Here is a 21919-nt window from a genome sequence, read left to right as displayed (position 1 = left end):
ATATCCGGTATCTATGAATTGGATTGAGTATGATCCTGCTGGCCACTTCTTCCGTTTGCATTGAAGTATTTTAATACATTATAACTGTGCACCTTAAGAGCTCTTTCAGGCCATTAGCATTCACAGCCGCCAGATCTTCATGTTTAAAGTTTTCGGCCGTTGGATAAAACTCTCGCGCAGCACTTCCCGCAATCTGAGCTGGGCAGCTGCTCCTGTGGCAAAATTGGAGCCGCGTGGTTGATCGGGCTCGGTATTGGGCTGTCTGACCCATTTTTTCTATCCCCTTCCCCTTTGCTATCTTAGCCCTCGAGAAACCTAACAAAGCTGGAGGCTGAGGAGACGACTCGGCTGGTGCTCTGCTAGGCCTCTCCAATGGCGACGTCGACCCCGTCGGCCGCTATCTCCCTTGCCGTCGCCGCTCCCCACTAATTTCGCTGCCTCTGCGACGCCTCCCTCCCTCCAAGGCGATTGCATCATCTGAGGCGGGGTCGCGGCACCTTCCCAGATGCGGCGGAGGCACCACATCCCATGGCGACGGCGGCCTGGAGCTCCTCCCACTCTGCTTTGTTCCCACGTTGATGCAGGCCATCTGTGGTGAGATCCTGCCGGGGTGCGCGCTCTTCTTGGTGGATCCAGCTGAGGCGCGTGACGGGATCCCGCGCGAGGGGATCGAGGCGATCCAGCGGCGCGTGTTCATCTCGATGGATCCAGCCGAAGTGCACGAGGGAATCAGCCTAGGGGTTGGAATTGGTGACTGAGGAGGAGGCGGCGCCGGCGAGGGTGCATAAGCCGTGCACAAGGCGACGACGACTCCATAAAGACTATTGCGCTCTCCCTGACCCTCGATCGCGTGCTCCCTGACCTCAACTCTCTCCTCATCATTGACGGGTGAAGAAAATTTCTTCTAGAGGTGAGGCAGTGGGAAATAATCTTGATGCAACAGCGAAATTGCTACAGATCCTAGCCTCCTCCCCTTTTGTATGTTCTAGCAAAGACAGATAGGAGTTTCAGATAGGAGCGATGGACAAATTTTGTCTCCTCTCTGTTAAATTTCGTTGCTCTCTTCTCTCCTATAAGCTGTCCGATTTTCTTGATTGTTGGCCATATATTTGTGTACTCAAAATGATGATGCCCAATGTATATTTTATTAAAGAAAGGACTTGGCTTCTCTAGCTTCGCAAGTCTTTAATAAACATCATAATACAGAGATTGGGCTCATCGCTTTATTGACATGCATGTCATCATTTGTGAGAAGTCATTTTCAGTACCATTGATATTGCTTACAAACATGTTGACCAGACACAAACTGAAGCAGATCCATCCAAGATGCTCAAAACTGTTTTCTTTTTGTGCTCTTGTGTTCTATCTTCTTGAACAACCCAGCCCACTCATTTGTAGTCTAGGCCCAGAATAGGTGTTTACTTCATTACTAACTCCATTTATTTTGACTTTCTCATCGACAGTAAGTTGTAGTAAAATACTGAATCTGCCGACATGCATTCTAGAATGGCCGTCTTCAAACAAAGGTGAGACTCATTTACTCCCCTGGTTTCGGTTTTGATTGCTCAATCACTTTCCATTATCTGTAGCCTGGGTTCGCTGCTAGACTACTTTTTACTGTTCCAGTTGCAAAATATATGTCTCATCGGAATATACTAACCGAGAAGGTTGAAATCCCACGAGAAGACGACATGCTAGCGGCCAGCTCTACCTTTTGCCAACGTGTGAATCAAGGCTGCATCGATCGGCTAACTAATGAGATCAATGAGTTTCTTCATTAGGACCTCAAATTGATTCCCAAGTTTTCTCATAGCTAGCAACTCCCTCCATCTGGGTTTATTAGGCTGACCAATAAATTTAAGTATGTCACAAAAATAATATCATCGGAAAGCTCTTTCAAATACAAATCCAACCGTGTACTTTTTGTACCATATATTTTATATTTTACTGGGAATATGGATGGTCAAAGTTTGGCTCAAAGTAGTGGGGGGGCTAATAAACCTGGACGGAGGTACTAGCTAGCAAGTCTAATTAGTGAGTAATATATTCAGACCTGTAGTCTCCATCTTAATTAGTTTATTACCTAACAATGCCCTCAAGACCTGCACAGAAAACATGGTCAGATCCGTGGAACACATGATACTAGCAAAAATGTTCTCTTACAGATACTAGCAAAAATGTTCTGTAGGTAATGTTGTTATTATCGTTTCTTTCATCAGCATACACGATGTTATTTACGGATCAATTATGACTGTTGTGCACTTCTCCTTGGCACACTACTTAAGTAGTTATTTCCTCAATTGATTTTCCTTGCTAACAAGTATTTTGTTTGTACTTCAGTGTAAGCAATTGTAAGTTGGTTAAGATGTAACACAACTTGAGCCATTGTTTCACAACAACCCACTGGCATTTGATATTGAGTTTCAGAATTTTTATTATTATTGTAGATCAGATGGAATTCTACAATCTCAAATCTGAGCAAGTACACATTCAGTCATCTATCCTGATGCAATGCAGAATATTTGTCCCTTAGACCACAATGTATACTTGTATTATTGGCCATAACACATTGAGATTTTTCAAGATAATAAATATCGCCCTGAAGTTCTGAAATATTTGTACTGCCTTTTTTCTCTCTCATGTCTTTCCTCGACATCTTTTTAGTTATCAGGATGTGAGTCTTTGCGGGGGTCTTTTTAGGAGGCAAAAAGAGGTCATGCATATCAATCATAATTTATATCTCCGCACTTAATACCACAACTCAAATATTAGACGTAAGGAGAAAACTCAAAATACTACACCCTCCATCTCAAAATAAATGTTTCAACTATGTACTAACTTTAGTACAAAGTTCTCAACTTTGTACTAACTTTAGTACAATGTTGTACTAAAGTTGAGACACTTATTTTGAGACGGAGGGAGTACTTTTTTGCAGATCAATCAGACTGGATTTCTCTTGAGTTACATAGCATTATATTCTTGATTTCTCTCCTTAGTTACATCCCATCATATTCTATAAAATGGAGAGACAAATACAATATATAAAAGCATTGCAAACAAATGTATACAATTACTTCATATCTCTAACAACTCTTTTAAGTCAAAATAGACGGGCGCAGCAACGCGCGCCATCAACGATCTAGTACAAATTACGATCGGAAGCTGTGACTGTCATGTGGTTGCATGAGCTCTATGCTTGCCTTGGTTTCTTTTGGGCTGAAGTGACTAATGCTGTAATGATGCTAAAATTAAAAATTAATTTTGCTCTGCTTTTGAAATATGTGCCGACTGAACTGACTCATGTGTGAATTTTCGTTGCCTCAAGAATTGATGTTGCTTTATTTAAACTATCTAGTGGTCTTCTCTGTACCAAATACTCCCTCCGTCCCATAATATAAGAACGTTTTTGACACTAGTGTAGTGTTAAAAACATTCTTATATTTTGGGACAGAGGGAATAGTTAGCAATCTACATATGTCATGTCATTATATTTCCTTAACTGAAGAATGAATTTGCCTTTTTATCTAGTGGCCTTCTTAATGGTAAATATTTAGGGTGCTTTATGTTTCTACTTTCTACCCTTTGTTGGAGCTGACGATGAACAGAGGCTGATTTTTAGAGGATCTTGGAGCATTATTGGGGACTAATAGGCTCGCCATTATAGCGAGAATTGGACATGGTAATGATTGCCTTGTTCCGGTGAGATGTAGTGTTCTTGAAAAGACTCGGCAACCTGAAATTCTTCCAGATAAATTGATCCAGTCGTGAGATAATACATGTGTTGATTGGATCATACTATGGAGCATATATGTTCATAATGAACATGATCATGGAGAGGTCAGGCAAGACCGCAAGAGTAAGCTGACAATTTGGAGTGATAGTTCGAACATTGACCAGTGGGTGACAGTTGCATGCACAGCCACTAGTTCTCACTTCATAAATTCTTCACATAGGTCTATATCTCTTCGAGGTCACTGTATGCAGTCTTACCTAATTAGCTCACACTGATGTTACTTCAGTAGCTGAATTCAATTATCAGGAGAAAAATGCAGAATACTAAACTGTTTTTTCACAAGAGAACCGAACCCAAAGTGCACACTGTAAAAGCTTCCCCAGGTAGAAGCCCAAGGTTAATTATAACCTACAAAAAAGGAGCAGCAAACACTATGGACTTCTCCTGTAGATGGCTTATACTGGAGCCTCCAGTGGATCTTCTGGTCGGCAGGGACTTGTGTTTCATTAGTTTGCATTCATTGCCAGAAGCTTGCAGTTGAAAGTTTCTTATCATTGCAGACATTGAAGACCGTTGCGGAGATGGTACTACAATCTGATGAGCTAAAAACACAGGTAATAGCGATAAATATCGACCTTGCAAAATTCATAAATGTCCCGTTTGTTTGTTATAATTAATTTACTGCTGCACGCCTTCATGGCAAGGTGCTGCTCTCTCTGTACATCCAAGTGAACCTATGTCAGTGTGATGTCTAACTGTGCACCTCTTTTGCTCTTTCAGAGTTGAGTTGTTGTAGTGTTCAGTCTGTAGGACATGAAATGCCTCGTGGCCTTTGCAAATCTGTATGATTCAGTCATCGATGCAGTGGCCACCGTACAACTGTGTTGTGCCATACGAGATGCTCGACAGCCATCGGGCCGACCAACAGCTCACGGGCGTATCATATTATACACGACATGGACGTGATTGTGGAGAATCGGGCCGCAGCAAGCGACAAGACAGTGATTTTGTGGCATGTCGGCCGGGGATCTTCCCCGTGGTCACCAGATCTTGACGCTGTCAACTTCATCCAATGTAGTCGAAGAGGAACGTCGCCGCCTGCCGTCATCCACGCACCAAAGTGCAGGACATCAAACATAACTAGCACAGCCATCCGCGAGAGTGTCGACGGCCAACCCGCCAGACCACAAATCTCGCCGGATGCAGAGATCGGCGAGACGACCGGGCCACCGCCACCGGTTGGAACGATGGTTGGTGTTGTTGCTCACTTTTGTGTGCATTCTCGTCGTCTTGACTAGCTTTTGGTATTGTAAAAACATATTTATATAAAAATGGAGTGCACACATTTCCATTTTGGAACAATGTTCTCGGTTGGTTTTATGAGAGAGAATCATGATATTTTTAGATTCAGATGTTCCATGTTTTGATCTCAAATGAGATTCTTGTAGAATATTTAGTTTGGGAACCACACTTAGCCAACATCATATTTCCCCGGGTTCTTATCTCCCAAAATTTGATCGCATGGTATAACTTTATGATTGCCTTTGGAATATCCCGTTGCAAAGACTACCTAGACACCTTCAGATGGAATTTGCACCAAAACAGTTCAACATTTTTGTCAATTCAGTGTATGCAACGTTGTGCCAATGCGACATTCCAATCTAAAACATGCAGCTTTGGTATATGCGCAAAGGCATCATATTGACCATATAATCGTGTTAAACAAAATTCACTATCACAAGGCGTTGCTTTGTTTGGCTGAGGATTTGATATACCAACATTGTTGGGACCCGAGATCTGAGGTATACAAGACCAGTTAAGAAGATCATACATGAAGCTGAGATTCGTGCCCAACAATGTTGACACTTGTGAGGGACTCGTGTTCTCTCCAGGGGCGGAGCTAGGAAATGTTTCCACTAAGAACTTGAGTATGAACTAGCTATTGTACAATCTGATACCATCTCACACCAAGATTATAAAACAGTGGTGGTGCTATGTGTTGGAAAGAAGTGTGAAGTTAAGAACATTCGGAGGGCTTCGGTGGGATTTTTATTGTTTGCCCACCTCATATCTACATATTTTACTATTTTCCCCACTGATGGAAACCAAAGTTCTAAACACCAAGTTTAGTGGCACCAACAACATGATTTTCGCCTATGCACATTTTGCGAAAAAAATCCGTAAGCAGACCGACACCCGCTCATCATCATAGCCAACAACAATCCCACCGACTAACCTTCTTCTTTTCTGTTTCTTTCAGCCAGGAATCACTTTGTTGCTGATCAACCTCCGAGGCAACGGCGAAAACCAAGTGTGTTTGGAAAGTGAAGCCGGCAGGGGTCTCGCCTAGGCGGCTGGAGCCACGAGAGAGGAGCACCATCTCATCCCTGAAGGCCTGGGTGGACTATAAACAGTGGCGGTGCTATGTGTATGTGGGCACACATGGGGGGGGGGGGGGGGGGGGGTGGCAATTGCCCCCAGCCAGTGGCGGAGCCAGCTTGGCTGGAGAGCCTGGGCAATGTACACTACGTTCTAGTCTGTCAGTTGGTTGCCCCAATAAAATGATGGTTATTTGTACATTTACTGCTATTGTTTAAGCTAGAGTCCATGGCAGAGCCCGGGCAGACGCCCCAGGTAGCCGGGAGGTCCGCCACTGCCCCCGCGTTGGAAAGGAGGACTCCGATGGGATTTAGTTACTAACCATTTATTCTTGCATTGAATATGGGCCAAAAGCCTTTTGACTAGTGCGGTTGGGGAGTCAATGGGTTCAACCGTGACTTTTTGATGGGTTAAGGAAGTCGATTACTTGTATACTCCAATTGATCGGCAAAAGTAGTTGGTCTCATCTTCACGCAACATATATACACTTAGTCCTCCCTGGGTGAAGCCTGAAAATTTGGCCTCTCATTGACTTTTGTGATGGTTTGGTATAAACTAACTAATTAAATGTAAAGTATAATTTATACCACTAGCAACACTATAACACTCAAACTCTCAAAGAAAACATAGCAGGTAGAAATAAGAGGGAGAAGATGTGCTGACGTGATCTCACTTCACGCTTGCCGGTTGCCATTATTGGTTTGCTGCTGGTGTCTTGCGTCGGCGAGACGGATGAAGAGGGGAGGCCAAAGATGAGGAGATTGCTGAGTTGGTGGAGGGATCGTGTGACGAGAGGTTTGAAGCATCCGTAGACATGGCTTGCGCATTGGGATTTGACGGGTTCAAGCGTGATTTTTATTGGATATCTGGATTCATAGCTAAGCAATACCCACTTGAACCCAACGGCATAACACTGGCTCCACCTCTCATCATCGTTGGCGATTTAAGCCCTGTTTGGAATCACTCCGCCCCACTCCACTCCGTGGAGCTGTGGAGCTGGGCTTGAGCCGCTCTGTTTAAACGAGCTACAGCCTGCCCCACGCTGGGAGCGGAGTCGAGGGAGTGGAGTGGAACCGAACAGGGCTTTAGTCTCCGCATTTTGCCATCGTGAACCTTCGAGTGGCACCATGAGGTTTTTTTTTCTTGTTTTTCTAGTAACTAAAACTTTTACCGAGTTTGTTTCCGGTTTGCATGTGTCTACATGTACGTTGTGCGCATCTCCGATGCAAAAGCTAGAAGACAAACTTTTCTCGTTTCCGAGAGAGACACATGGCCGGAAATCCATAAAAGGTTCCTTTAAAAAACAGTTCCTTCTTAACTATAAGTTCAGTTCCTCTTTGAGAATAAGTTTGGTTCCATTGTGCTAGCAAATTGGCAGCAAGTTGTTGCTTACACGTGCTTCTCCCAACAAGAAAATTTTCCGTTTGGTTGCGAAGATACTTGTTTACAAAACTTGAGAAGAACAGAGGTGGCAGCAAAATATTTGCAGGAATGTTGCGCTACATTATTGGCTAGTCACATGCCAACCCCAGTCCCATGTTGTCCAGAAACAGATGAAAATGAGGCAGGCAGCCGGTGTTATCGTCGGAATCAATATTGGGTTCGTTGTGTCGTCCATGGTTTCTCAATATCCTGTTATGTTCTGCACTGCATGGTTACTTGCTGGAAGGATCTGAATGATTTAGACAGCAGGGGCAGGCACATGATACAACCGCTTGCAGGCTAGCAGCATGCTAGTTGCTTCAATTCCATGCCAGGGATGAGAAAGGGGTCCAGTTAGATACTCCTTGGGACCCAAATCTGAACCCAGCACTTGTTTTCATCAGATTTGCTTGCCCATACTCCCACACTGCAGATGGAAAATGCAAGCATCTGGACATTGTTTGTTTATAGACACGGGCCGGTCTGACGGTAAATTAAGGTTTCATCCTGCTCTGCCGCTGCACGAGTGTTCTGATCTGAAATCGCAGTCAGAACACGACGTGGTTCCCTGAATCTTCTTTATGTCATCCTTTATTTCATTCTTGTGGTTGGTGTTTGCCTGAATTTCACAAGCATCATGAATTTCAGAACCTGTACTGACTGAACAATCAAACTGTCAGTCTGTTGGATCTGGACATGTATCTGTCAGTCTATTTATGAAAACAAAGTCCATTCCGAGGTCTCCGACAAGCTAAATCCTGCTTACTAGTCCCCACTAGTATATAGTATCAGCAGTAAATTATTGTAGGCTTAAGTTTGCATGAATAGAACAACCTCAGTGAACCTGGACTGCTGATGGAAATGATCTCAGATACACTGTTGCAGCTGTTCTACTGAATTACTGCACAGAAGCATCTTCAGAGTATATCAATAGAAACATCTTCAGGCAGGGTGCCCATGTTACTGCACAAAAGCCAAAGAGAACAAACAATATAAGGAAGTTGCTGGACTATAAGAATCAGTATACCAGATCCAGTGTCATCTATATTAAGCGCCGTGATAGTTTGACAACAGATAGGGAACACTAAATCTATAATAATTAGAAAAGGATCCCAACCAGCTAGCTAGCAACTGAAAGTGTGCACAAGAAACATTAATGGCAGGTGTACCTTTTTGGAATTTAAATAGGGCTGATGATTCTTGCATGTTGAAGCCAGGTTCTTGTATATTGTGTCTACTGTCTAGACACCGTTGAAAGTTTCAGTACATTAACTTGTAACTGTACCTGCCTTGGCGCGTTTTGGAGCTTCCACTGCAACTAAGATGGTATCATGAGAGAGAGAGAGAGAGAGAGAGAGAGAGAGAGAGACTGGATCAGTCCATGTTCTTTCTAGTAAGATGCATGCATCTACTACATTCTGTACTTGTTGCTAGGCACTTGTTCAAATCTGCTGTTCGTTGAAAATGAACCACTGTTAAAATCTGACAAGAACAACAAGAAACTACAGTTTTTTACTTTCCAAAGAAAGCAAACAATTTCTCCAGGCTCAAGAAGGAAGATCCATTGCAAGACTGTACCCAAACTGAAAGTATCCTAAAAGAACGAGTAATGGATGTCGTGGTGTATCATTTATAACACACGATTTTTGCTGCTAATAAAAAATTGTTGCGGTTCAGAAGGAGACCAAACATGCCAGCACGGGTCAGCAGTGCAGAGATCACAGCCGTTAGCCGTATCTGCTCCTCCCCTGCAGCCGCCAGCCCATTCTCGGTCGCAGAGGACCACATCACGTTGCCACAGCACAGATGAATGGGGAAAAATACATATCATAGAAAATGCAACAGGAAACCATGAACTCCCTGCTTGCTGCCTCCTGTAATCCTGTTTTTCACTGCATGCAACGAGGTTCGGCGAACTCGCCTACTCCCGGGGCAATGACTACCGACGCTACTTCCCGAGATACCGCAACACCGGCCACCCGGACGCCGGCATCCCTTGCGAGCCTGTCGCTGTCTAGTCGTCATGGGTTACAACATGGGGTGCCTCCTCATATATAAGAAGTCAAGGATACAACATGTCCGCCTCCAACACTACATGTATCCTACCCACACTACAATACCAAGTCTAAATGTAACCCAACTCATACACAATATTCGACACAAACACAACAAGACCAAGAACTGAGTCTCAAGAGTAGCTCGCCGGGCAAAATCCTGTGTGGCGGGGAATTCATCGCGAACGACCGTGCGGTGAATGAGCTAGCAGCTGCACGGCTCTGATCTCAGATTGCTCAACTGTGATGGACTGATGGTATGCTGGCCCAGCCATGCAACTCATGTCATGCTTACTTGCTTAGTCTCCTTATAAACCTGAACGACTTTTTATTAACATAAAAAAACTCGTGTGATAAATAATACAGCACGACCTCTGTTACTCTAGTCCTTTGTGCATAATTTCAGTTTGGGCAGTCTTGCCATGGATCTTCTTAATCCTTTTATTGGCAACCTACAACATCTGCCTCTGTTTTGCTTTCCCTTTCCATTCCCGGCAAACTTGTAGTTCTTGTTCTAATTGTAAGATTTTTTCTTTTTTTGCAATGGGTTCTTGTCAGATTGTAGCACTGTTTTGTTTTCCATAGAAGCTGCAAGTACAATTACAAGCAAATGTATTGAAACTTTCTACAGTCTATAGGTTCACTGCACCATACAAGAACCTGTTTCAACATACAATAATCGTCAACACTATTAGTAATAAAGTTCCCAAAAGGTAAATCTGCCATTAAGGTTTCTTGTTAAATTTATTACAGGGTTCAAAATTTCAAAGATTAATCGTTCAGCCTATACACAGGGTGGCTCATCTCATTGCTAAGTATAGTCTTGACAATAGATCAGATGGTATTATTGTTAATGATGTTCCACCCTGTGTGGTGAATTTTGTAACGAGTGATTGTAATAACTATGTTGGTTATGTGCGATAGCTGAAAACGTCTTAGCCTGTTGAGGCCGACGGGTTCATGTTAATATAGTGGGGCGCACCTCCCATACAGCGCATACAATGCAGTTTGGATTACACATGAGAGAGGGAGATATTCAGGGAGAAGATAGAACTTGAAGAGAAACAAATAACCTATCTCTATCTATCCTAACCACCTCCAGGTGCGCCGGTTCAGGTGTAGGTACGCCATACATTATACGTGACAGCATACCATGTTTGACACCCTCCCTTAATCACAACTTCATCAAGTTGAGATTATGCTTGAAGTCTTCAAAACTCCTTGTGGGCAAAGGTTTTGTGAATCCATCTGCAATCTGATCTTTTGAATGCACAAACCGAATGTCAAGTTGCTTTTGAGCAACTCTCTCTCTGACAAAATGGAAGTCTATCTCTATATGCTTTGTCCTAGCATGGAATACATGATTAGCAGAAAGATAAGTAGCACCAAGGTTGTCACACCACAAGCATGGAGCTTGTTTGCTCTTCACACCAAGCTCTTTCAACATAGACTGAACCATATGATTTCAGTTGTGGCATTTGCTAATGCTTTGTACTCTGCCTCAGTGCTTGACCTGGATACAGTAGTCTGTTTGCGTGCACACCATGATATCAAGTTAGGTCAAAAAATACTGCAAATCCACCTGTTGAGCGCCTGTCATCCAGGCAGCCTGCCCAATCATAGTCATAAAAAACACTGACAAGAGTAGAGGATGACTTGCTGAAATTTAGACATATACCTAGAGTATGTTTAACATATCTGACTATGTGTTTGGTAGCTGTCAAGTGAACAGTGGTAGGTGCATGCAAAAACTGACAGACTTTGTTGACAACAAATGAAAGATCAGGCCTGGTAAGAGTTAGATACTGAAGAGCTCACACTAGGCTTCTATATTTTGTGCTATCTTCCCGACTCAAGGGTTTAGCTTCTGCAAGGGACAACTTTTCTGAGCTGGATAATGGAGTGAGAGATGGTTTACAACCTTGTAGTCCTGCCTTTTTAACCAGATCAGTTGCATACCTAGTCTGAGAGCGATGAAGTCCATCCGGATGCTTCTTTACCTCAATCCCAAGAAAATAGTGTAAGTCTCCAAGATCCTTTAATGCAAAATCTACACTCAAGCCTTTTAAGTGTCCTCTGATTGCTTCATCAGATGAGCTGGTCACAATTATATCATCAACATAGATGAGAACAAAGATGCATGTATTGGATCTGTTATAAATGAACAATGATGTGTCTGACTTAGAAGGAACAAATCCAAGTGTTTACATCTGGTGACAGAGACAAGAGTACCACGCCCTTGGAGCTTGTTTTAATCCATATATAGCTTTATCAAGTTTGCACACATAGGAGGGAGTTTTCTTACTCTCAAACCTAGGAGGTTGTTTCATGTACACTTCCTCTTCCAGAACACCATGAAGAAACACGCTATGTACATCAAGCTGCCTGAGACTCCATCCTCTGGAAACAACAATGGACAAAACAAGACGAATAGTAGCTGCTTTTACCACAGGACTAAACGTATCCTCATAGTCTATGTCATATCGCTGTTTGAAACCTTTTGCAACGAGTCTAGACTTATAGCAATCGGTGGTTCCATTAGATCTCCTCTTAATTATGAAAACCCACTTGCAATCAATCAAAATTTTACCTTGCTGTGGAGGAACCAAGTGCCATGTTTTATTTTTCTTCAGTGCCATGTATTCTTCATTCATTGCCTTCTTCCACTTATCATCACGAAGTGCTGCATCAAGGGTCTTTGGCTCATCTGGCTCTCCTGTGGAACAGACCAAACCATATTTGGTTACATGTTTGTAATTTAAAAGCTGAGTTACCCCTTGTTGTAGCCGTGATGGTGGAGCAGCAGAATCCGCAGCCACACAGGATCCAGTGGGCTGCACAGGCGCATCAGCAACGGATCCCGAGGGAGATCTTGCTGCGGACCCAGCAGCAGCTCCAGTCGGCGCAGAGTTGGCCGGATCTTCTGTGGCTGGTGGCTGAAGTACCACGTCCAGGGTTGGTGCAGAAGATCCCGAGCCGCGAGCTCGCTCATCATTGCGCAATGATGGCCCTGTGGCTTGGGTCCGCGCGCCAGTCGGCCGGTCGACAATGGTGGGGCCAGCTCCTGGGTCCGCGTCCGCACTGGGCCGCGCGAGGTCACGCCGCGTGTACGTGACGGGACGGGCGCCGTACCGCGTGCCGCCTGGAGGGACCCGTGTGTCGGGCGCGGAGACACGCGAATCCGGCGCAGCAGCGCACGCGCACGCGCCTGTCTCCTCTGCGCCACCGGATCCCGAGGAGGATCCGATCTCCTGCGATGCTGCGGATCCCGAGGAGGATCTGTCTCCTGCCGCGCTGTCTCCTGCCACGGGACACATGGGATATAGCCCAAGTTTTTCACCATTTTGATTATTTTCTTCGCAGTTTTCTCCTGTTTCATCAACACAGAGCTCATGCATGCCATTAGATGAGTTAGTCAACAAATGATCATCAATATTTTGTCCCCCTTGATCAAAACTAGTGAGGTGAGGAGGCAAGAGAAGAATTTCTTCTCGAACAAGTGCACCAACATTGGGGTGGAGATCAGCGAATGGAAATTTAGTTTCATCAAAAACCACATCATGGGAGATGTACACCCGGCCCGTGGAGACATCTAGGCACTTGACCCATTTATGCTGAGCACTGTAGCCAAGGAACACGCACGGTTTTGATCGAAACATGAGCTTGCGGTTATTGTAGTGACGAAGGTTGGGCCAACATGCACACCCAAAAACACGAAGAGACTTATAGTCTGGTTTGGTGTGGAGAAGCCGTTCTACCGAAGTTTCATTGTTGATGACACGACTAGGTAGCATGTTGAGGATATGAACGGCAGTGAGAAACACTTCATCCCAAAATTTAAGGGGTAATTGAGGTGCCTGCTAGAAGAGCAAGGCCAACTTCAACAATGTGCCGATGCTTACGTTCAGCTGACCCATTTTGCTGGTGAGCATGAGGGCACGACATGTGATGTGAGACACCGAGTGTTTGGAAGAAGGAGTTCAATTTTTCGTACTCCCCACCCCAATCAGATTGGACAGCGATGATTTTGCTGTCAAATTTTTGTTCAACAAGAGCTTGAAAGTTTTTGAAAACTTGAAACACATCAGATTTTCTTTAAAAGATAGATCCAAGAAAATTTACTGTAGTCATCAATGAAACTAACATAATAGGTGTGTCTACCAACAGAACTAGGAGCAGGGCCCCACACATCAGAGAAAATCAATTGTAATGGTTTGATAGAAACACTAGTAGAAACTGGGTAAGGTAACTGATGACTTTTAGCTCTCTGACATGAATCACAAATTGTCTCATTATGACGCTCACCAACAAACGGGAGCTTATTTTTCCTAAGCAATCTTTCAACTAAAGAAAAAGAAGCATGTCCTAAACGATCATGCCATCGTGTGGACGAAAGCTTGATAGCACCACAAGCTTGTTTATTTGGTCTTCTAAACTCCGGAATCAACGGATAGAGGCCTCCGACACATCTACCTTGATAGAGAGTTGTCCTCGTTGCCTGATCCTTAATAAAAAAGAAGTAAGGGTGAAATTCTAGAAAGACATGATTATCAAGGGCAATTCTATGGACAGAAAGAAGACTCTTGTTGGCACTAGGAACATGCAAAAAAATTCTAAGATGAATGTTGCGACGAGGGGTACGAAATATTGAGTGACCAAAGTGACGTATACTCATACTTTCTCCGTTGGCGTGTGAATTTGATCCTTGCCGCGGTACTTCTCCTTCATGGTTACTTTCTCGAGCTCGTTGGTGATGTGGTTGGTGGCTCCGCTGTCGACGTACCAGTTCGTGTCGACACCATAGGAGCCATCGGCAGCCGCAGCGACTTTTTTGTCATCTTGAGAGTCGTAGTCGCCCTCCTCATACCGGTACCAGCAATCCTTTGCTGTGTGCCCGGGCTTGCCGCAGATCTAGCACCGGGGGGTGTCCGAGCGGTTTCTGCCGCCGCCACCAGCGCCGCGTCCACGACGACCGCGACCACCAGAGAGGGGTGGCGTGACGCCATGGTTGCCGCCGCCGGACCTGCCCTTGTTTCGAGAGGGGCCACGCGATCGGGAGTCCCCTTGCCCGCGAGTAGCCACGTTGGCGGATGATTTGAAGCCACCGCCGCCGGACCCGTGCAATTGAGCCATGCGCTGATCAAAGTTGGATAGCATGGCAAAGAGCTCATCAAGGGTTACCTCGGTCACACGAGCGTCGAGGGCAGAGACCAGGGGCTGATAGTCGGCGTCGAGCCCATGGATGATGTAGGAGGCGAGTTCATCGTCGGGGATCGCCTTGCCCGCGGCGGCTAGCTCGTCGGTGTAGCTGCGCATGGCGGCGAAGTAGGAGGCGACGGAGAGGTTCCCCTTCTGCGTGTTGATGAGGGATGTTCTGATGTTGTTGATGCGGCTTGCAGATTGGGGCGAGAACATACCAGTGAGTGTCGTCCAGAGCACACCCGAGGTGGTGACCGTGGTCACCGTGAGCAGAACCTCGTGCGTTAGATTGTCCAGCAGATACCCACGGACCTGCTGATCCTCCCTGACCCAGATTGGGTGGAGAGGGTTGGGCGATGAAGTTTTCTTGCCATCCTTGGTGGTGACGAGGAGTTTCGCCGGCTCCGGCTGGGTGCCATCGACGTAGCCGAAGACACCGGCGCCACACAGCTGGGGGATGACCTACGTGCGCCATAGCACATAGTTTGTGCGTGTCAGCTTCTCGGTAACCTGGCCATTGAGGCTGGTTTGGGAGGCGCCGGAGGAGGAAGACATGGCTAGGGCTAGATGGAGTTTGCAGGAAGCTTAGATGGGAAAAGGATAGTTCTGACTCATGTGCGATAGCTGGAAACGTCTTAGCCTGTTGAGGCCGACGGGTTCATGTTAATATAGTGGGGCGCACCTCCCATACAGCACATACAATGTAGTTTGGATTACACATGAGAGGGAGATATTCAGGAAGAGGATAGAACTTGAAGAGAAAGAAATAACCTATCTCTATCTATCCTAACTACATCCAGGTGCGCCGGTTCAGGTGTAGGTACACCATACATTATACGTGACAGCATACCATGTTTGACAGGTTAATTAATCGAAAAGTCTAACGCCCACATGTGTGGGCGTTCCCCAACTCGCCCACACGCCTGGATCGTCGTCCAGTGCCTTTTGCACGAATCTTGGCACGAAAAGGTTGATTTTTATGCCACGTAGGATGGGGCTGGTGTGTGGGCGTTGGAAAGTTTGCCCACACGCCCGCACCACGCTGTTTGTCAGCTGCGTTGTGTGGGCGAACTAGTTTCTGCCCACACAGCCACCACCTAGGTCATGCGCGTGTGGGCGAACTGCTTTTCGCCCACACGACACTCCTATGTTGTGGACGACAACTGCAGTTACGCGAACGTGGCAACTCGGTACACACACACGACAACTGTGATTCTCTGCTACACGGCAACTGCAGTTATGCGAATGTGGCAACTCGGTACACACACATGACAACTGTGATTCTTTGCTACACGGCAACTGCAGTTGCGCATACGTGGCAACCAGATAAACACACATGGCAATTGTGATTAAGAATACATGTCAACTATGGTTGGACCACACGTGGCAACTAGGTAAACACACATGGCAACTACTGTTTTGACCATATGTGGCAAGTAGTTAATCACACACGGCAACTACGGTTTGATTACACGCGGCAACTACCATAAATTAGACATGGCAACTATAATTAACCAAAACAGATAGAGTTGTCATGCTTTTACAACTACACTTGCCATTCCGGATAACTACATCTGCCAACCAGGATGACAACTAAATATTCATCCCGCGGGGTATCTAACGTAGCTGCGTCAGGACGTGTGGGCATTTTTTGCTTCGTGCCACACGCACGGGGTGAAAATGAGTAGTATTTGTTGAGCGTGTGGCACGAAGTAGCCGCGCCCACACATGTGGGTAATTTCAATGTCCGCCCACACACAGCCTGTGTGGGCTGCCTCCTACTCACACCACACATGGTGTGTGGGCGCATGTCGTATATGCCACACGTGTGGCAGTTAGCGGCGTCGTTATTAATATATGTGGTGGTTTAGAAAAAAAAACTCAGTCATGGACACTTGAACAGACAGTTTGACCAAATCATTTGTTTTCTTCAGACGGAACAAATACTGATAATAATGATGTGTATGTTAAACAACCATAAAACAAGTCAATTTGACTCAGATAAACCCATCATGTTCTAACTATATTTTCTGATTAACACACACGTGAAGAATGAAACCTGAATTTACCGCAGACAGACTTGTGGCTAAACAATGTCCATATGCAGATATGCTTCTCCATCTGTGATGGGTGCGTATGGGCAAGCATATCTGATAAAAAGGACATTATGGATTCAGATTTGGATCTCAGAGAGTGTCTAACTGGACCCCCTTGATGCCCCTCTTCCTGATCTATAATTTGAGCGACTTGCATGCTGCTAGCGTACAAAGAGTCGTATCCCACATTGTTGTCTAAAATCATTTAGATTCTTCCGGCAAGAAATAAATACTCTCCCTCTGTTCCAAAATACTTGTCGTGGTAAGATGGAGTACACGACATCGACTGTTCTTTGAAAGCCGATCTAACGAAGTACTCCTTATGTCCTATAATATAACATCATGTTTGACATTATGATAGTGTCAAAAATGATCTTATATTATGAGACGGAGGGAGTAACAATCTTCAAGTTGGAATGACATCTGAACTCAGTGCATGAAAAACAACTCAATTTATAAGTCTTTAGAGTTCAAATCCAGGACGGGTTTACAAACATCGAGCCATTGTGAAACAATTATGAGTCATTGAGAGTCACACCCACGTCAGTTTTTGAAATAGCATGAAAGAACAAACCCAATATTAATTATCTTTATAATGTTTACATCATTCTCAACATGGGGTTGAGGTTGGTGTATGACTACTCTAAAGCACAATATTCTTTGAAACATTTTGCTACCGTGTATTTTCTTCTAAAGTTCTTTAACAAGTATCTTCACAACCAACCGAACAATTAATTTTTCTTGTCAGGAGATAAATTAGTGCTTCTTTTTCTACAAAAGGGACATCACACAATTGGGAATGGTTTTTTTTTTTGCGGGATCCAATTGGTAATAGTTTAAGAGCATCTCTAGCAGATCCGGTAAAAACCGTGTTCGGCAAATATCATTTAAGGGCCGACTGTAAAAAATATTGCGGTACCGCAAGGCCTACAGTGGAACAGATCCGATAAAACCTCGTCCTACAAATATAGTTTAAGGGCCAACTGTGATAAATATTACGGTACCGCGAGGCCTACGGTGGAACAGATCCGGTAAAACCTCGTCCCACAAATATCGTTTAAGGGCCGACTGTAAAAAAAATTGCGGTTCCGCGAGGCCTAGGGTGGAGCAGATCCGGTAAATCCGTCCCACAAAACATTTGCGGGACGAGTTTACAGGATCTATTCCGCGCCGGAGGCCTCGCGGTACCGCAAATTTTTGGGAGCTTTGCAAATTCTTGATTTTCAACAATATAAACCTAATAGAATCATAATACAAACTAAACATATAAACATAAATGTTCAAATTTGAATAATTAATACAAGAACAAAATTATTCCAATCACACACAAAGACATATGAAATTAATTAAATTAAAATGGGAGTCCATCTCTCATAGAGTTGCCACTAATACTCAACACGATCATCACGGAGCTAGTAGTGTGAAGCATTGTTCCCAATCTTTTGATAGGTGCCAAAAAATGCATCGATCTCATATGCATCCCTGGCAGGCTTCACACGGCTACCAACATTATCATAATAAAATTCTAATTTCAAATTCCTCTCATCCTCGATGATCATGTTGCATAAACTTACACATGCAGTCCTGATGTTTCGGGGAGATTTCTTATCCCAGAAGTGAGCGGAACTTCAGACAATTGCAAACCAAGCTTGCAACACACCAAATGCCCTCTCAATATCTTTTGAGCATGCTTCTTGTGCTTTGGCAAAAAATGTTCTTCTTGGTTTTAGAGTTACTAATGGTCTTCACGAATATTGACCATGTAGGCTAAATACCGTCTGACGAGATAGTACCCCATGATATAGTCATGGCCATTGACGGGATAGTTGCAAGTTGGAGATTTTCCACTAGCTAGTCGAGCAAAAAGATGAGATCGATGTAAGACATTGATATCATTGAGACACCCCGGCAAACCAAAGAAGTAATGCCAAATCTATAAATTGCTTGAAGCCATAGCTTCAAGCACAATGGTAGGTTTATGTTTGTGGCCAGTGTACTACCCTGCCCAAATCACTGGGCAGTTCTTCCACCTCTAATGCATGCAATCAATACTCCCAAGCATACATGGCCACCCCTTCATTCATCGCCATCAACTTCTTTGTGTCCTCCTCATTTGGAGCTCAAAGATACTCCGGGCCAAAAATCCGGATCATTGTTTTCGCAAACACTCGCACGCATTTGATGGCGGTATCTTCTCCAATGCGAAAAATACTCAAAGGTATAGTCGTCGGGAATGCCATATGCAATCACTCTCATCGCCGCTGATTTTTTTATAAGCACTAAACCCAAGCAAACCGGCGGCATTCCTCCGGTGAGTGAAAAAACTACAATTTTGCTTGCAAGCTTCATGATGCAAATAAAAAGAGGTCTACGCATTTAATATCGCCTACGAAAAAGATGAGCCGGTTATGTTGGTACCTCGACGAAGTTGCCGACGGCCATGTCGAAGTATGGGGTGTCGCTTGCTCGGTGAGGTAGCTGTGCTCTCAGTCTTTCCTTGACAACCTATTGTTCCTTCCACTCGGGGTGAGTGGGTCTGCTTGTCGACGGCGTGGTGTCCTCCGATCCAGGACGGAAGGCAGGGGTGCCTTCTTCGGGGGTAGAGACGGATGGGGGTCCAGTTTTGGTTCGCCTAATGGAGGTGATGGAGCACGGTCTTCCTCTGTTGGCGGGCTGCTCCCTTGTCCTTGTCGAGTCATGCTACGTCTTGAGCTTGCGTAGGTTTTCCGCGAAGAGGAAGGGATGATGCAGCAGAGTAGCGTAAGTATTTCCCTCAGTTTTTGAGAACCAAGGTATCAATCCAGTAGGAGCCCACGCTCAAAGTCCCTCGTACCTGCACAAAGCGATAGGTACTCGCAACCAACGCGATTAGGGGTTGTCAAGCCCTTCACGGTCACTTACGAGAGTGAGATCCGATAGATAGAATATTTTTGGTATTTTTGATATAAAGATGCAAAGTAAAAAGTAAAGGCAAAGTAAATAGCAAAACAATATAAAAGTTATGGAGATTGATATGATGAGAATAGACCCGGGGGCCATAGGTTTCACTAGTGGCTTCTCTCAAGAGCATAAGTATTCTACGGTGGGTGAACAAATTACTGTTGAGCAATATATATATAATTGTGCATAATTATGAGAATATCTAGGCATGATCATGTATATAGGCATCACGTCCGTGACAAGTAGATCGAAACGATTCTGCATCTACTACTATTACTCCACTCATCGACCGCTATCCAGCATGCATCTAGAGTATTAAGTTAAAAACACAGTAATGCCTTAAGCAAGATGACATGATGTAGAGAGATAAATTCATGCAATATGAAATAAATCCCATCTTGTTATCCTCGATGGCAATGATACAATACGTGCCTTGCTGCCCCTTCTGTCACTGGGTAAGGACACCGCAAGATCGAACCCAAAGCTAAGCACTTCTCCCATGGCAAGAACTACCAATCTAGTTGGCCAAACCAAACGGATAATTCAAAGAGACTTGCAAAGATAACCAATCATGCATAAAAGAATTCAGAAAGGTCTGAAGTAAACTACTCACACTTCATCGGAGAGGCTATGATGATGTAGAAGCCCTCCGTGATGACGGCCCTCTTCCAGCGGAGCTCCGGAACAGGCCCCAAGATGGGATCTCATGGATACAGAAAGTTGCGGCGGTGGAATTATGTTTTTGGCTCCTGTTCTGATCGTTTGGGGGTACGTGTGTATATATAGGAGGAAGAAGTACGTCAGAGGATCAACGAGGGGCCCACGAGGCAGGGGGGCGCGCCCTGGGGGGGGGGGGCGCCCCCACCCTCGTGACCGCCTCTTTTGTTCCTTGGAGCAGGGTCCAAGTCTCCTTGATCACGTTCGATGAGAAAATCACGGTCCCGAAGATTTTATTCCGTTTGGACTCCGTTTGATATTCCGTTTCTTCGAAACACTGAAATAGGCAAAAAAACATCAATTCTGGGCTGGGCCTCCGGTTAATAGGTTAGTCCCAAAAATAATATAAAAGTGGAAAATAAAGCCCAATATAGTCCAAAATAGTAGATAATATAGCATAGAGCAATCAAAAATTATAGATACGTTGGAGACGTATCAGACATCCCCAAGCTTAATTCCTGCTCGTCCTCGAGTAGGTAAATGATAAAAAGAGAATTTTTGATGCGGAGTTCTACTTGGCATAATTTCAATGCAAATCTTCTTAATTGTGGTATGAATATTCAGATTAGAAAGATTCAAGACAAAGGTTTATATTGACATAGAAAATAATAATACTTCAAGAATACTAACAAAGCAATTATGTCTTCTCAAAATAACATGGCTAAAGAAAGTTATCCCTACAAAATCATATAGTCTGGCTATGCTCCATCTTCCCCACACAAAGTATTTAAATCATGCACAACCCCGATGACAAGCCAAGCAATTGTTTCATACTCTTAACTTTTTCAGAACTTTTTCAATCTTCACGCAATACATGAGCATGAGCCATGGATATAGCACTATAGGTGGAATAGAATAGTGGTTGTGGAGAAGACAAAAAGGGAGAAGATAGTCTCACATCAACTAGGCGTATCAATGGGCTATGGAGATGCCCATTAATAGATATCAATGTGAGTGAGTAGGGATTGCCATGCAACGGATGCACTAGAGCTATAAATATATGAAAGCTCAACAAAAGAAACTAGTGGGTGTGCATCCAACTTGCTTGCTCATGAAGACCTAGGGCAATTTGAGGAAGCCCATCATTGGAATATACAAGCCAAGTTCTAAAATGAAAGATTCCCACTAGTATATGAAAGTGATAACATGAGAGACTCTCTACTATGAAGATCATGGTGCTACTTTGAAGCACAAGTGTGGTAAAAGGATAGTAACATTGTCCCTTCTCTCTTTTTCTCTCATTTTTTTTATATTTTTTATATGGCCTTTCTCCTTTTTTTTATTTGGGCTTCTTTGGCCTCTCTTTTTTTTTCGTCCGGAGTCTCATCCCGACTTGTGGGGGAATCATAGTCTCCATCATTCTTTCCTCACTAGGACAA

General features: G+C 44.4%; 1 long non-coding RNA gene across 1 annotated transcript; it reads left to right on the top strand.

Annotated features, from left to right (window-relative positions):
* Positions 1-262: 262 nt before the first annotated feature.
* LOC147981439 (uncharacterized) lies at positions 263-5059 on the top strand. Its single transcript, XR_015598929.1, has 3 exons — positions 263-910; positions 1464-4347; positions 4514-5059. It is a non-coding gene; the product is annotated as an uncharacterized LOC147981439 (long non-coding RNA).
* The last annotated feature ends 16860 nt before the right edge of the window (positions 5060-21919 follow it).

The sequence above is a fragment of the Triticum urartu genome, chromosome 3A (assembly GCF_056163025.1).
Source record: "Triticum urartu cultivar PI428250 chromosome 3A, HENAU_Tu73, whole genome shotgun sequence".
In the NCBI taxonomy this organism is placed as follows: Eukaryota; Viridiplantae; Streptophyta; class Magnoliopsida; order Poales; family Poaceae; genus Triticum; species Triticum urartu.
Note: the sequence above shows the minus strand (reverse complement) of the source record. Positions and strands in the feature narration are given on the sequence as shown.